At 40.6% G+C, this 12,628-nt stretch overlaps 2 long non-coding RNA genes across 2 annotated transcripts; one reads left to right on the top strand and one right to left on the bottom strand.

Annotated features, from left to right (window-relative positions):
- Window positions 1–1,844: 1,844 nt before the first annotated feature.
- On the top strand, window positions 1,845–9,556 carry LOC138957615 (uncharacterized). The gene is made up of 3 exons (XR_011453097.1): window positions 1,845–2,381; window positions 3,146–3,196; window positions 9,062–9,556. It is a non-coding gene; the product is annotated as an uncharacterized lncRNA (long non-coding RNA).
- Window positions 4,940–11,351, bottom strand: LOC138957616 (uncharacterized). The gene is made up of 3 exons (XR_011453098.1): window positions 9,987–11,351; window positions 9,122–9,266; window positions 4,940–5,110 (listed from the first exon to the last, which is right to left on the bottom strand). It is a non-coding gene; the product is annotated as an uncharacterized lncRNA (long non-coding RNA).
- Window positions 11,352–12,628: the final 1,277 nt, after the last annotated feature.

Here is a 12,628-nt window from a genome sequence, read left to right as displayed (position 1 = left end):
GAGATGGAGATGGATCGATTTTATTTACCTGCGATCAGGTGTAGCTTTTGTAAGATACAATCGCGGGCAATAGATGATTAAATGTTGGGCGCTTCTGTTATGAAGACCTCTTCAAAGAATCACTGTGGCAAAAGGAAAAGCTGAATGATTGTTATCGTGTCTGACTTGTCTGGTATGGACAAATCTCCATCACGCATGACATTCACGGCCCTTAGATCTTTCACGGGGCGTGCATGTAATGCGCACTGACACAGAGCAAACACAATTAAGCTCAGTGTCCAATCAGTCCTGCTCTAGCTGCCGCACACCTCCCCCAACCCCCCTCCTCGTGCCATCTTCACCCCCCCCCCCCCCCCTCTCCCCACCAACACATACACTAACTTCGATAATGGTATAGAAGTACAGCCGACGTACATAAGACCAAGCCCTTGAAAGCTTCAGTCAGCGCTTGAATTTTGCAGTGGTAACATCCGGTTTGCTCTCGCAGAGCTGAGCATAATTGTCAAGAAGGATCGAGCAGAAAAAATAAAAGACTTGGCAGGGATTGGAACTCAAGGCCTCGGGGCCTCGAAATGTCGGGGCCGATGTCTTAACCGCTAGGCCACTTCACCAGTGTTGTCAAAGATTTTTAAAAAACTTGATAATTTTATATCATTCTACGCTTGAATTACCATTCATGCGTTGCAAAAACGTAAAAATTGACATTAAAATTTGCTTTTATTTCCAAACATGTTTTACGGAATCGCAGTACATGTTTACACCGTCATGCTACACGACATTCGCGCCATGCAAATAGCTGCGATATCTCTATTTACAACATGCAAATGACAAGAACAGTAATTGAATCTCTCCAAAGCTCTGTGCAGTTGAAACCAGACATCTAAGAAATGGTTATACATGTATTCACTTCTGAACAATGGGCGGATAGAGATATAAATCATGGTGCTTCAAGAATAACATAACATGAATTCATATCAATGTTTTTCCTTCTTTTTCTCATTCTTTGTACCCCCCACGGGTTAGGGGGAAGAATTTACCCGATGCTCCCCAGCTTGTCGTAAGAGGCGACTAACGGATTCTGTTTCTCCTTTTACCCTTGTTAAGTGTTTCTTGTATAGAATATAGTCAATTTTTGTAAAGATTTTAGTCAAGCAGTATGTAAGAAATGTTAAGTCCTTTGTACTGGAAACTTGCATTCTCCCAGTAAGGCATTGTACTACGTTGCAAGCCCCTGGAGCAAATTTTTGATTAGTGCTTTTGTGAACAAGAAACAATTGACAAGTGGCTCTATCCCATCTTCTCCCTTTCCCCGTCGCGATATAACCTTCGTGGTTGAAAACGACGTTAAACACCAAATAAAGAAAGAAAGACGTTAAGTAATTACCAGAGAAAATTAATATTCAATAGAATTGTTTAATTTGATTCTGCAAAATATTTTTTGTAGAAAATCCGCAAGCTTGTTTTTAAAATCTTTCTCATTTATTTGTTCTCTGAGAACTTTAAGTAGGCCTAGTGAGTTTCAGACATCGCTGTCAGAGAAGTTCAAGCTTGATTTATACAGATCTAATCGGGGGAGGGGGACAAGACATTTATTTTGGCGTCGTGGCTTATTGATCTTCTTCTTTCTTCTTGTCGACCGCCTTTACACTTGGAGTCTAGCTCTGGATATGGAGCTGGTGGTCTTTTGTAGAGCTTCCACGGGACCGTGCAGCTTGTCTTGGAGGGTCGTCGGCCTGGTTCAAGCCTCTGTCCTCAAGGGCTTTTTGACATTTTGTTGTGTTTTTCGTTCTCGTTTTGTATTTGTTTTCGTTTTTACATTTAGTCAAAGTTTTGACTAAATGTTTTAAAGGTGGTCGTCTACATTTTGACTTTTTTCCAATAATCGTATGGTTAGATTTCGCTAAAAAGTTATTTCAGATGATGAATGAACCATGGGGCAAAAAGTTACAGAAAAAAACATATATGTAAAAAAAGTTTCTATTTTTTGGGAGCGTGACTCACGCTTCCAATGTTTACTTTTCTGTTTTCTGAGACCATGTGCTCTGCCTAAAAATATCGACCAATCAAATTATTCGCGGCGCATGCGCAAAGAGTCATTTATGGTCCAAAGATGTCTGCCATCTTGCGCCAGTTACGTAAAAAGCAAAATTGTGATCGATCAGGGCGGCATAGGTCTGAATATGTACATTTGGGGGACCAGAAACAACCCTGAGATGCAGCGAAGTTGGAATTAGGCGCCAAATTCAACCGGCAAATGGCAAAAACACTATGATGCTCATTGAAAGTTACGTCGGGGGTGTGCTCAAAGTACTTTTGGCAAAATCGCAAGCAGGACAAAGCCCTGGGAGTTTTTCCTGTGGAAGAGCATGCTGAAACGGAATGTAAGTATAATTGTTGACATTACACCCAACCTTTACTTTGATCTTCCATTAACTTTACTTGTATATTTGAATTCAAACCTAGTTATTACGTTTCACAGTTCTGAAACAAAGCTTGTACGTACATGATTACCATTTCACTGTAGGCTGAAAGGGCGCGTCCGAACATTTCATACTCAAACTCAAAGGCGGTTTGAAATCTTAAACCGGGCTTACTTTTAGATTTGGTTTTTACATTATGTATTCCTCCACACTTTTTCCTTTTCTCAGCTAGTGTCGTGTCGTGGTGTGTGTCGTGGGAAAGGGAGGGGGGAGTTGCATTTTCAGTGGCCGATTCTACTTCGGACAGATCATAGATCTATACAGACGGTATCGCTAACTCGTCATCTATGGACAGATCAAGCTCATCCAGATGAATAGAACTAAAATGTCACATTTTTTTTAGAATCTTATAGATCTGTTCTTAGTTTTTACGGTATGGCTTCAGCTACATTCAATCTGCGTGTGCCTTACATGAACGACTGTTGAAAAAATAAAATTCTCTTCAGAGATTCATGATACTATTCAGTTTTAACCACCATTTTACATTGTGTGATTAAATGATAAGGTGACGTGCATCTTCACGCAGTCGCGCGCGCACGCGCGCGAGGGTGTGTGTGTGTGTGTGTGTGGGGGGGGGGGGGGGGGGGGGGGGGGTATATGTCTGTCTGTGCCCTCTGACTTCAACATAAATTGTGTGTATTCAACAGTAACGTTGCACATTGCAGATCTGTGCGCCAGGAATGTGGACAAGGAAGCCGCAGTTTGAGCAAGCAACGGTAAGCTATTTTATTCGAAAGCTGTTTTATTCGATTACAGCGAGTCCGTTTGTAAGCAAGCTTTTATGATGTTCCTGTACACAACCTTCATCGATGCTACAGGAATACTGTTTCAAGTTTTTAACATTGAAACTGTGTGTGTGTGTGTGTGTGTGTGTGTGTGTGTGGGTGTGTGTGTGTATACGTGTACGTGTGTGTGTGTGTGGGTGGGAGAGAGAGAGAGAAAGACAGAGAGAGAGAGAGAGAGAGAAAGAAAGAAAGAGAGACTGTGTGTGTGTGTGTGTGTGTGTGTGTGTGTGTGTGTGTGTGTGTGTGTGTGTGTGTTCGCTCTGAAAAAACGAGAACACGCAAAAATAAACATCGTATTTGGTCAAGGTATCAGAAATATTTAGTATAATAGCTAATAGTGAAAGGTAACATTTTTTTTTCTCATAGCCTTTATTCATCAAGCTGACAGTGACAACATAATAAGGGAACACAGACAAATTAAATAACATATCCACAATTACTATAACAACAAATGCAAGCGGACCAATAGTTGCAACAAACTTCAGGCTAAATAACATGAAAAAGAAAGGACCAGGGGAAAAAGAGAGATCACACGTATCTAAGAAAACAGCGGTAACCATTTGTATGTCCGAATGTATCATTAAAACCACGATATCCACATCTTGCCTGTTCATGCAATCATGAGTAGCAAGTGGTGTAAAAATTGAGAGACACAGAAAGGCACAGTCGTTCCCATGAAAACTTTTGGCTCACCATCTCAGATTTAGACAAGATTGTACATGAATAAAGACTTAGATTCGGCAACCTGGCTGCTTCATGTGCAAAGTGATAATTTATTTTGATGTGTTATCATCACAGATTCCTGCTTGAGTTCGTTCACAAATCAGTCAATAAAAAACAATCACAAACTGCACCCAGGCTGATTATTTGATGTGTTTAGCGATGGTCTTTTCAGGCCTGGTCTGTTCTGAGACTGTAAATCGAATAGTTTACTCGGGAAGGACTGAACCTTTCACATCAATATTCAACAAAAACCAACAAAACGTCTGAATAACACATACGAGAAGGGGGGGGGGGGGGGGGGGGGGATATTAATTTGTGTGCTTTTGTTATCAGGGGAGGGAACCATCTAATCCGAGCAAAATTACCTCCCTTGATTTGTCTTACGTGATACATACTGTGCAAAGTGAATAAAAAGTGCATCAGTCACAAACAAATACAACTATTTAGCAGGATCAATTAGTACACTTGATGCATATATGAATGTTGATCTATTCAGAATAATAAATAATGTCCCGGGTGATACTCCCTGCTAAATTATTAGCAGATTATCATCGATATTTGTGTTCCCTATGCACAGCGTTTGTTTTTCGGTTGTTGTTTTGGTTCATGTAACGTTTCAGGCGTATTCTCAAGACATTTAGAGAACTGTTATGGAAGCCTGAAGATCAAAGACAAAAATGTATTTACCGTAAAATGCAAAAAAAAAGAAAACTGGTTTTCCAATAGCTCCTGCCATTCTGATTGTGGACTTTAGCATGCATAGCCGTGTCAGAAGACAACAAATATACATGCAGCCCGATTACTTGAAATGTGGCATCGGTATCAAGTGTGTGTGTGTGTGTGTGTGTGTGTGTGTGTGTGTGTGTGTGTGTGTGTTTTGATGCAGCTGCAGAAGTAAAGAAGCTAATGTCTTACAATATTTTCAGAAATGATCGCTCTGTTTTACTACAGAACTGAAGGAGCAATGGTTGAGAGTGAGGGGGTAGGTATGCAATATACAAGTGGGTAGATTTGTGAACCATCTGTGTGCCCGCTAGGTGGAAGGCGTCCATGGCATCCATGTAAGAATACATCGCTGCTCTGCCGATTCAGGATGAAGTCATAAGTGTCCAAGCCATTGTCCTGCAAGAAAAAACACGTCATTTTTAGTCCATATATGCATTTCCGTGACTAAGCTTTGGTTTAATCATCGGCCTGATAATGATGACCTAGAAGCAATAGATTTATTATCAAAAACAATTGAAAAAAAAAAGTAAATTAATTCTGTCCTTCTCCTTGTATTTATCAATGTGTTTATTCTTTTCTTCTTTTTTTTTCTTGGGTGGGAAGGGGGGATGGTGGTGGTGGAGGTGGGAAGGGGGGGTGGTGGAGGTTGGGATGGGGGTGGAGGTTGGGAGGGGGGGGGGGTGTGTGTGTTGTAATTAGTTGTTTTCAAACACTTCGGACAGATACTGATGCGCCGGAGACATAGCAGAATTTTTCGGGGATGCATAATCTTGCGATCAGATGTGCAAGATGGTGATTGTTCTACACTACTCGTCATAAAAAAAACTGTACAGATGCGTTTGAGGGCAGATCTTTATGATGAGGCCGTTTATCGTAAAACCAATTATATGACTGGAAAAGCCTTTTATGCCCCTAACTTATTCAGAAAACAGATTGAGTTTACACGACGTAGTGTCGATACAGTGAAGCCTACAACACAAACACACCCCAAAATCAAATTCGCAAAATCAAGGTTCCCGCGTTAAAATTGACAACGAATCAGAACTGCTAAAACAAAACATGTTTAGCATGTTCTTAGACAAAACAATCAAATTTGCATCCAAATCAGTAAGTTTTGTTCACATATCTTGTCTAACATGGACGCTATGGCATGCTGAGCGGTGTAGGTGTCAATCCTCTCAGCAAGCATAAAAGGCAGTTTTTAAAGCCGCATTAGCGGGTAATGAGACAAAAAAATGGTACAAATCACGGTGAACCTTTTTACAAATCACGTTTTTGCGCCCGATATTTTCTTGTCAACTCCAAAGTCAAGGGACGAATACGAAATCCCTTGACTTTTGGGGTAGCGCGAATCTGTTACTGTTAATTTTAAGATTTTTATTTTTTATTTTTATTTTCATTACTCGGAGGTCGCATCGTTGGGAAATTCCGGTCGCTTCCTCCCAGTGAAAAGCTAGCAGTGACAGAGTCGCACTACCCCAAAGTCAAGGGATCTATTAGTCCCCTTTCGCCCCCATCCCAATTCGCCCCCATCCCATTTTGGCGACATTTCTTAGGCCAAGTGTCATTTTACCACCATACCATGTACCATTAGCTCCACATCCCATTTTGGCGCAATCCCGTTTCGCCGTTAGCCCATTTCGCCCCCATCCCATTTTCGCGACATTTTACAGGCCAAGTGTCATTTTACCACCATATCATGTACCATTAGCTCCACATCCCCTTTTGGCGCAATCCCGTTTCGCCGTTATCCCATTTTGCCCCCATCCCATTTTCGCAACATTTCACAGGCCAAGTGTCATTTTACCACCGTGTCATACCACTAGCGCCACATTCCATTTTGTCGCCATGCCGTCATCCCATTTCGCCGCCATCCCTATTTCGTGACATTTTGGATTGTGGCAAAAATGAGATTTGGCGTAAACGGAATGTCTTCCTTTTTTTATAAGGGGCTTATTGTCCGTCAGGTCTTAATTGCCTATATTGGACATGAATTGGTTTATACGATTCGAGTTTTTACGCCCTCACGGCTTTTGATGTATGCGTGTTTAGGAGGTATCAGCCATCTGCACTTATGGTAGAATGACCAAGATCTTTAACGTGCCATTGTGGTGACACGGGGGTGGGAGATGGATACCGTCTCTGGGTCTGCACATAAAGTTGACCCGTGTCCGTCCCGGCCCGGATTCGAACCAACGACCTTTCGATCACAAGTCTAGTGCTCTACCACCTGAGCTACCCGGGCCCCATGTCTTCCTGGTTGAATAACGCAGTATAGTAGTATAGTGAGGCTTGGCAAGAAGAATAAATAAAAAATGGGATGGCGGCCAAATGGGATGGTGTCAAAATGGGATGTCGCGCTATTGTTATGACACGGTAGTAAAATGACGCTTGGCTTGTGAAATGTCGCGACAATGGGATGGTGGCGAAATGGAATGCGGTGAAACGGCATGGCGGCCAAATGGGATATAGTGTCAAAATGGGATGTCTTGCTATTGTTATGACATGTTTGTAAAACGACGCTTGGCTTGTGAAATGTCGCAAAAATGGGATGGGGCAAAAAATGGGATGGGGCAAAAAATGGGACGGTGGCAAAATGGGATTGCACCAACATGGGATGTGGAACTAAAACCACCCCCACCACTCAGCGTAGACGCTCTAAACAAGAAAAATTAATAAAAATAAAAGGCATGCATTACTTTGTGGAATGCGATATTTTTACATTTTTACAAATCGCGGTTTTAGGTTCGACATGATTTGTAAAATGTTTTTACATTTTTTACAAACCAGGGGTTAACAGTAACTCGCTAACGCGTTGCCTTCAAACTTTCGGAGAGTTGTGCTAACACATGTTGTAAAGTACTTTCGGAATTTCAAGTAATTTGAGACATTAGGTCTGCTGTTATTTGTCATGTCAGAAACAGTTCTTAAATTGACGATAGGTTTTTGCTGAATCATTGAACAAATTTTATTTGTTGATATCTTCAAGAACAATGACAGATGCGCCACATACTCAAATTTCATGTACATATTTTATCCGACATGGGTGGTATGAGGATTTCAACGCGAAAGTAGTTTTTTTAAGAAGTTGACTCATTCAGAGCGCTGAGCGCAAATGTTGGCCTACGAATAGCAAAGCTCACTGCCAACACGCTTAACTGATCAATGGCTCTTGAAAAAGCATTTTCCAAAAATGTGTGTGTGCGTTTAAACAAGTGCACTTTGAACAGCCATTGGTGAAACTGTATTAAATTGAAGGGTAAATTGAAGCTTTCATTTTTCTAAATGCATGCTAATTCTAAAAAAAATTCTGTTCAATCTTTATTTTTAAAACTCTTTCTGGGATGTCGCATAACAGCAGAACTAATACCTCACATGACTTGAGATTTCGTGTGTACTTTACGACATGTGTTAACACAAATCACCGAAAGTTTGAAGGCAATGCGTTTGCGAGTTACTCAAATGTACCATTCTTTGTCTTATTACCCGCTAAAATGGCTTCAAAACTGCCTTTTATGCCTGCTGAGAGTATTGACACCTAGCCTACACCGCTCAGCATGCCATAGCGTCTATGTTAGACAAGATATGTGAACAACACATGCTGATTTGGATGCAGATTTGATTGTGTGAGCAAGAGTGACCCTGTTTTTTTAATTTTTTTATTATCTCAAATTGAAGAACAACTCATTTTTTGCCCACACAAATTGATTTGTTTCAGCTGTTGTGCCTAGCAGTGTTGTTTTGCCAATTGGAAGAAGACTGGGTGACAGGGTGACCCCCCAAAAATGCAACCCTCAAAAATGCTAATAACTTCTACATCTGTTGACCGAATCACTTTATATTTGGGTGACATAAACTTCAGCTACTGTGACACTTTCACAAAGGGGCAATTTTGTAGATGAAATGGTCAGAATTTTGTGCTATTTAAAAAAAAAAGTTGCCAAGATGTGGAAGGGTCATGCATAGGCTTAAGTTTATGTCCCCAAGATATAAAGTGATTTGGTCAACAGATGTAGAAGTTATTAACATTTTTGAGGGTTGCATTTTTTTAAGGTCAAACTGTATTTGCCAAAAAATCAGCCTGACTGGGCCATTTCTACTTAATTTCCAGGATGTTGTTATAACATTTAAAGATTAATAACTGAAACAGGACACATTTCTAAAGATTTCATATAACGATTATCCGCCCTATCCTGACACGCCCATCACTTTTCAGGTTGTTGTTTTTTCATCATAATTTTAATGCATAATTACGGCACATCATAGTCGAGTCATGCACAACTTATGGCGATTAACAGCAATGTGCAAACTGTTTCAGATTTTTAAGTACTATTTTTGTAATTACAGGTCTTTGACGGGTGGTTATCAACCTCCCTTCACCTATCTTGGTAGTGGTGACAAACACACCTGGAAGGACATGTGGCTGCACTTGAAGTGGGCTCCTCTGGGAAGGATCCTCTGCAGGCCATGCCCAAAACCGGGGATGGGAGCGAGCCGCTCAGCAATGGACAGGACCAGCTAGCTCCCCCGCAGTCATCTCGTTAATCATGTTCTGACCAACACAGTTAAAAGTCCTATTGTCATGAAATAATGTGATGCATTCAAATTTTTATCCATTTTTATCTGTTTTAGTAGATGTAGTATTATGAAACCAGCGGCATATAGATATAATTATAAGCCATGCGCACTTGACCGGCATTCATGAAACTTTGTGGAATTATCATCCCATATCTCAGGCCAATGTACACCAAATTTGAAGTAAGTTGCATAAGTAATTCATGAGTTATCAGCATTTTAATGGGTGGCATGTTTTTTTTTTCGTGTTTTTTTTTTGTTTTTTTTTGGGGGGGGGGGGGGTACTTTGTACATGTTTGTGTGTGTGTGCTTTATGCATTCAGATGTATACATATGTAAGAGTGTATGCATTAAATAAGTTGGTATATAATTAAAATTCTGTTGTTAATAAATTGTGTCTCGACTGATTGATGGGATTGTCGATTTTGTAAGTATCCTTTTAAACAGCAAACGGAAGTATAGTGTGTCACCACCGCCCCCCCCCCCCCCCCCCCTCTCTCTCTCTCTCTCTCTCTCTCTCTCTCTCTCTCTACTCTCTCTCTCTCTCTCTCTCTCTCTCTCTCTCTCTCTCATATGCACACACACGCATTTACAATATACAGCCCATACTTGAATAACTGAGATTAACATAAGCACTCAAGCAATAACAGAGAGAAGAAATCTTCAAACCATTACATTTGTAACTACACAAACTCACTGTAAGACTAAGAGACTGGATCTTTCTTCCCGATAACTCTTGGCGGCAGCTTCTTGAGTTGCTGTCCGCATGCGGACTCTGTGTCCTTGATTCCCGATTGCGCTGACAAACAATGTAACACTGCCGCACCTGCTGGCCCTGCCCTGCCTCTTCTGACCGGTGGAGACGATGTTTAGCTCAGAGTTGAGACATGAGATAAGCGTACTTTGTTCGACCTGAGTATCGAAATGGACAGCTTTTGCAGAAAAAAAAGAAACAACAAAACAAAACTGTTAAAAGACATGGACAAACGGTTATACTTGACGGACATGAATCATAACTGAATAAAATACGTGGCTTATACCTACCATGCAATACAGTACAGTGTTAGTTTATTTATGCCATAAGGGGCAAATGTATAATGAGTTACACGTTTGGCATTTTTAAGAACTATAATGTATGCATACATGAATCGTCTAAAACATGATCAGGTATAAGAAAACATGATCAGGTATAAGAAAACAAACACGTACAGATACTCCGATTCACTCAATCACTCGTACTACCACGTGAATGTCACACACACACACACACTGACACACGCATCTACGTACACACACATGCACACACACACGCACAAACACACACATCTACAGACATACGCACGCACATTTTACACATACACACAAACACGCACATTTTACACACATACGGCACACACATATAGACCTAAGAAATACAAAAATAAAAACCAGCTGCATTCTAAGATTCGACCGGAGAATCTAGATCTCTGATTCAACTGATTCAGTTAGATCTGTAGTTGTTAGTCAGTCTTGCAGGAAAATCAATGGCGATTCTGACATCGATGTTGCGGGTAGTAGTCTACCGGCGTAAACTCATTATAAATGAAAGCACACAAATCAAGGACTCTTGTTGGAAAATACCTTTTTTTTTTATTCCGATCCTTATTTTGTAGTCGAAATGTTTTGTGTGTGCAGAAATACAAATTTAGATCGATTGCAAGCGTTTTAGATTTCATTGTCAGTGTACGTGTGTCACTGTGTCGGAACTGTGCCTCTCGAAACATTCAGTTAGCGTTAGACCTATGCTTTTGCTTTATTTTTATGATGACTCCTTAATTCCTGAACCGAATCATTAAGCAGAGCCTCTTTGTAAACCGCCATAAAACAAAGTACCGTAATGTGCAATGCTGAAAGCGTAAATCTGACTTTTGAGAGGTTCCCTGAAATGCGTCAACTCGGCTAAGATTTAAAATCTACGAATGACGAACACAGTACGTGAACAGAGCAAACACATTGCTTGAAACTGTTTTGTTGCATAATGAAGCCTTGTTTGCAGCCACTTAAAAGTCTTATACGACAAGAATGTATTGCAGAATTGGTAAAAAGAACTTACCAGAGAACTTTCGTCAAGCCAGCGGCTGCTCACCGCTAGGAATTCTGGGTGGTTGAGCACTTTGAAAACTTCCGGTTTACATTATGTTCCAAATAAGGATATCCTACTACGATTATGTTCCAAATAAGGATATCCTACTACGATGGAATACATCAATGAATTTTCAAACGGCTACACTTGCTCCGTCCTTTCTGATCGGAGGGGTGGTTTTTTTTTAAAGTGTTAGTGAATGGATTAAACATTTTAGCGGTCAAATCTCAATTTCTGTCAGAAAATGTAGACGAGGACCTTTAAGAAAAATGAAAGCTTCAATTTACCTTTAATTTCATACATTTTCAACTATGACTGTTCACAGCGCACTTGTACGCACACACACATTATTCGAAAATGCTCTTTCAAGAGCCATGATCAGTTAAGCGTGTCAGCCGTGAGCTTTGCTAGGCGAAGGCCGACATTTGCGCTCAGCGCTCTGAATGAGTCAAATTCTTAAAGATTAATTTTCGCGTTGAAATCCTCATAACGGCAATGTCTGATAAAATATGTACATGAAATGTAATTGTGTGGCGCATCTGTTATTGTTCTTGAAGATAACAACTAATTAATTGTTTTTCAATGAGTCAGCAAAGACCTACTATCAATTTAAGAACTCTTTCTGGCATATCAACTAACAGCAGACCTAATGTCTCAAATGACTTTAAAATCCGTATGAACTTTTCCACACGTGTTAGCACAAATCACCGCAACGTTGAAGGCAATGCGTTGAAGAGTTACGAAAACGTACCGGTTTTTGTCTCATTACCCACTAAAACGTCCTTAAAAACCACCTTTTACAGCTTCTCAGAGGAATGACACCTACACCAATCAACATGCCTTAATGTCAGTGTTAGACCAGATATGTGAACAAAACTGACTGATTTGGATACAGATTTGATTGGTTTTTCTATTGACGTGCAGAAAATGTTTTGTTTTGGCAGTTCTGATTTTTTGTCAATTTTAACGCGGGAACATTGATTTTGCGAATTTGATTTTGCGGGGTGTCGGTGTTGTAGGTTCCACTGTATAAACACTATGTCATATAAACCCAATCTGTTTTCTGAATAGGTTTGGGGAATGCAGGGATGTCGTTAGGCGTCGGACATCAGACATAGACCGATTTAGAGGCTCAGATGTCCGATTCACATAGCCGCATGGCGGTCAGATGTCCTATCGTTTTGAACTAAGCGCTGGCATTGTCCGATAAGAACTCA

This window comes from Littorina saxatilis, unplaced genomic scaffold (assembly GCF_037325665.1).
Source record: "Littorina saxatilis isolate snail1 unplaced genomic scaffold, US_GU_Lsax_2.0 scaffold_271, whole genome shotgun sequence".
NCBI classification, from domain to species: Eukaryota; Metazoa; Mollusca; class Gastropoda; order Littorinimorpha; family Littorinidae; genus Littorina; species Littorina saxatilis.
The sequence above is the reverse complement of the archived record's forward strand: the minus strand, read 5'-3'. Positions and strand labels throughout refer to the sequence as shown.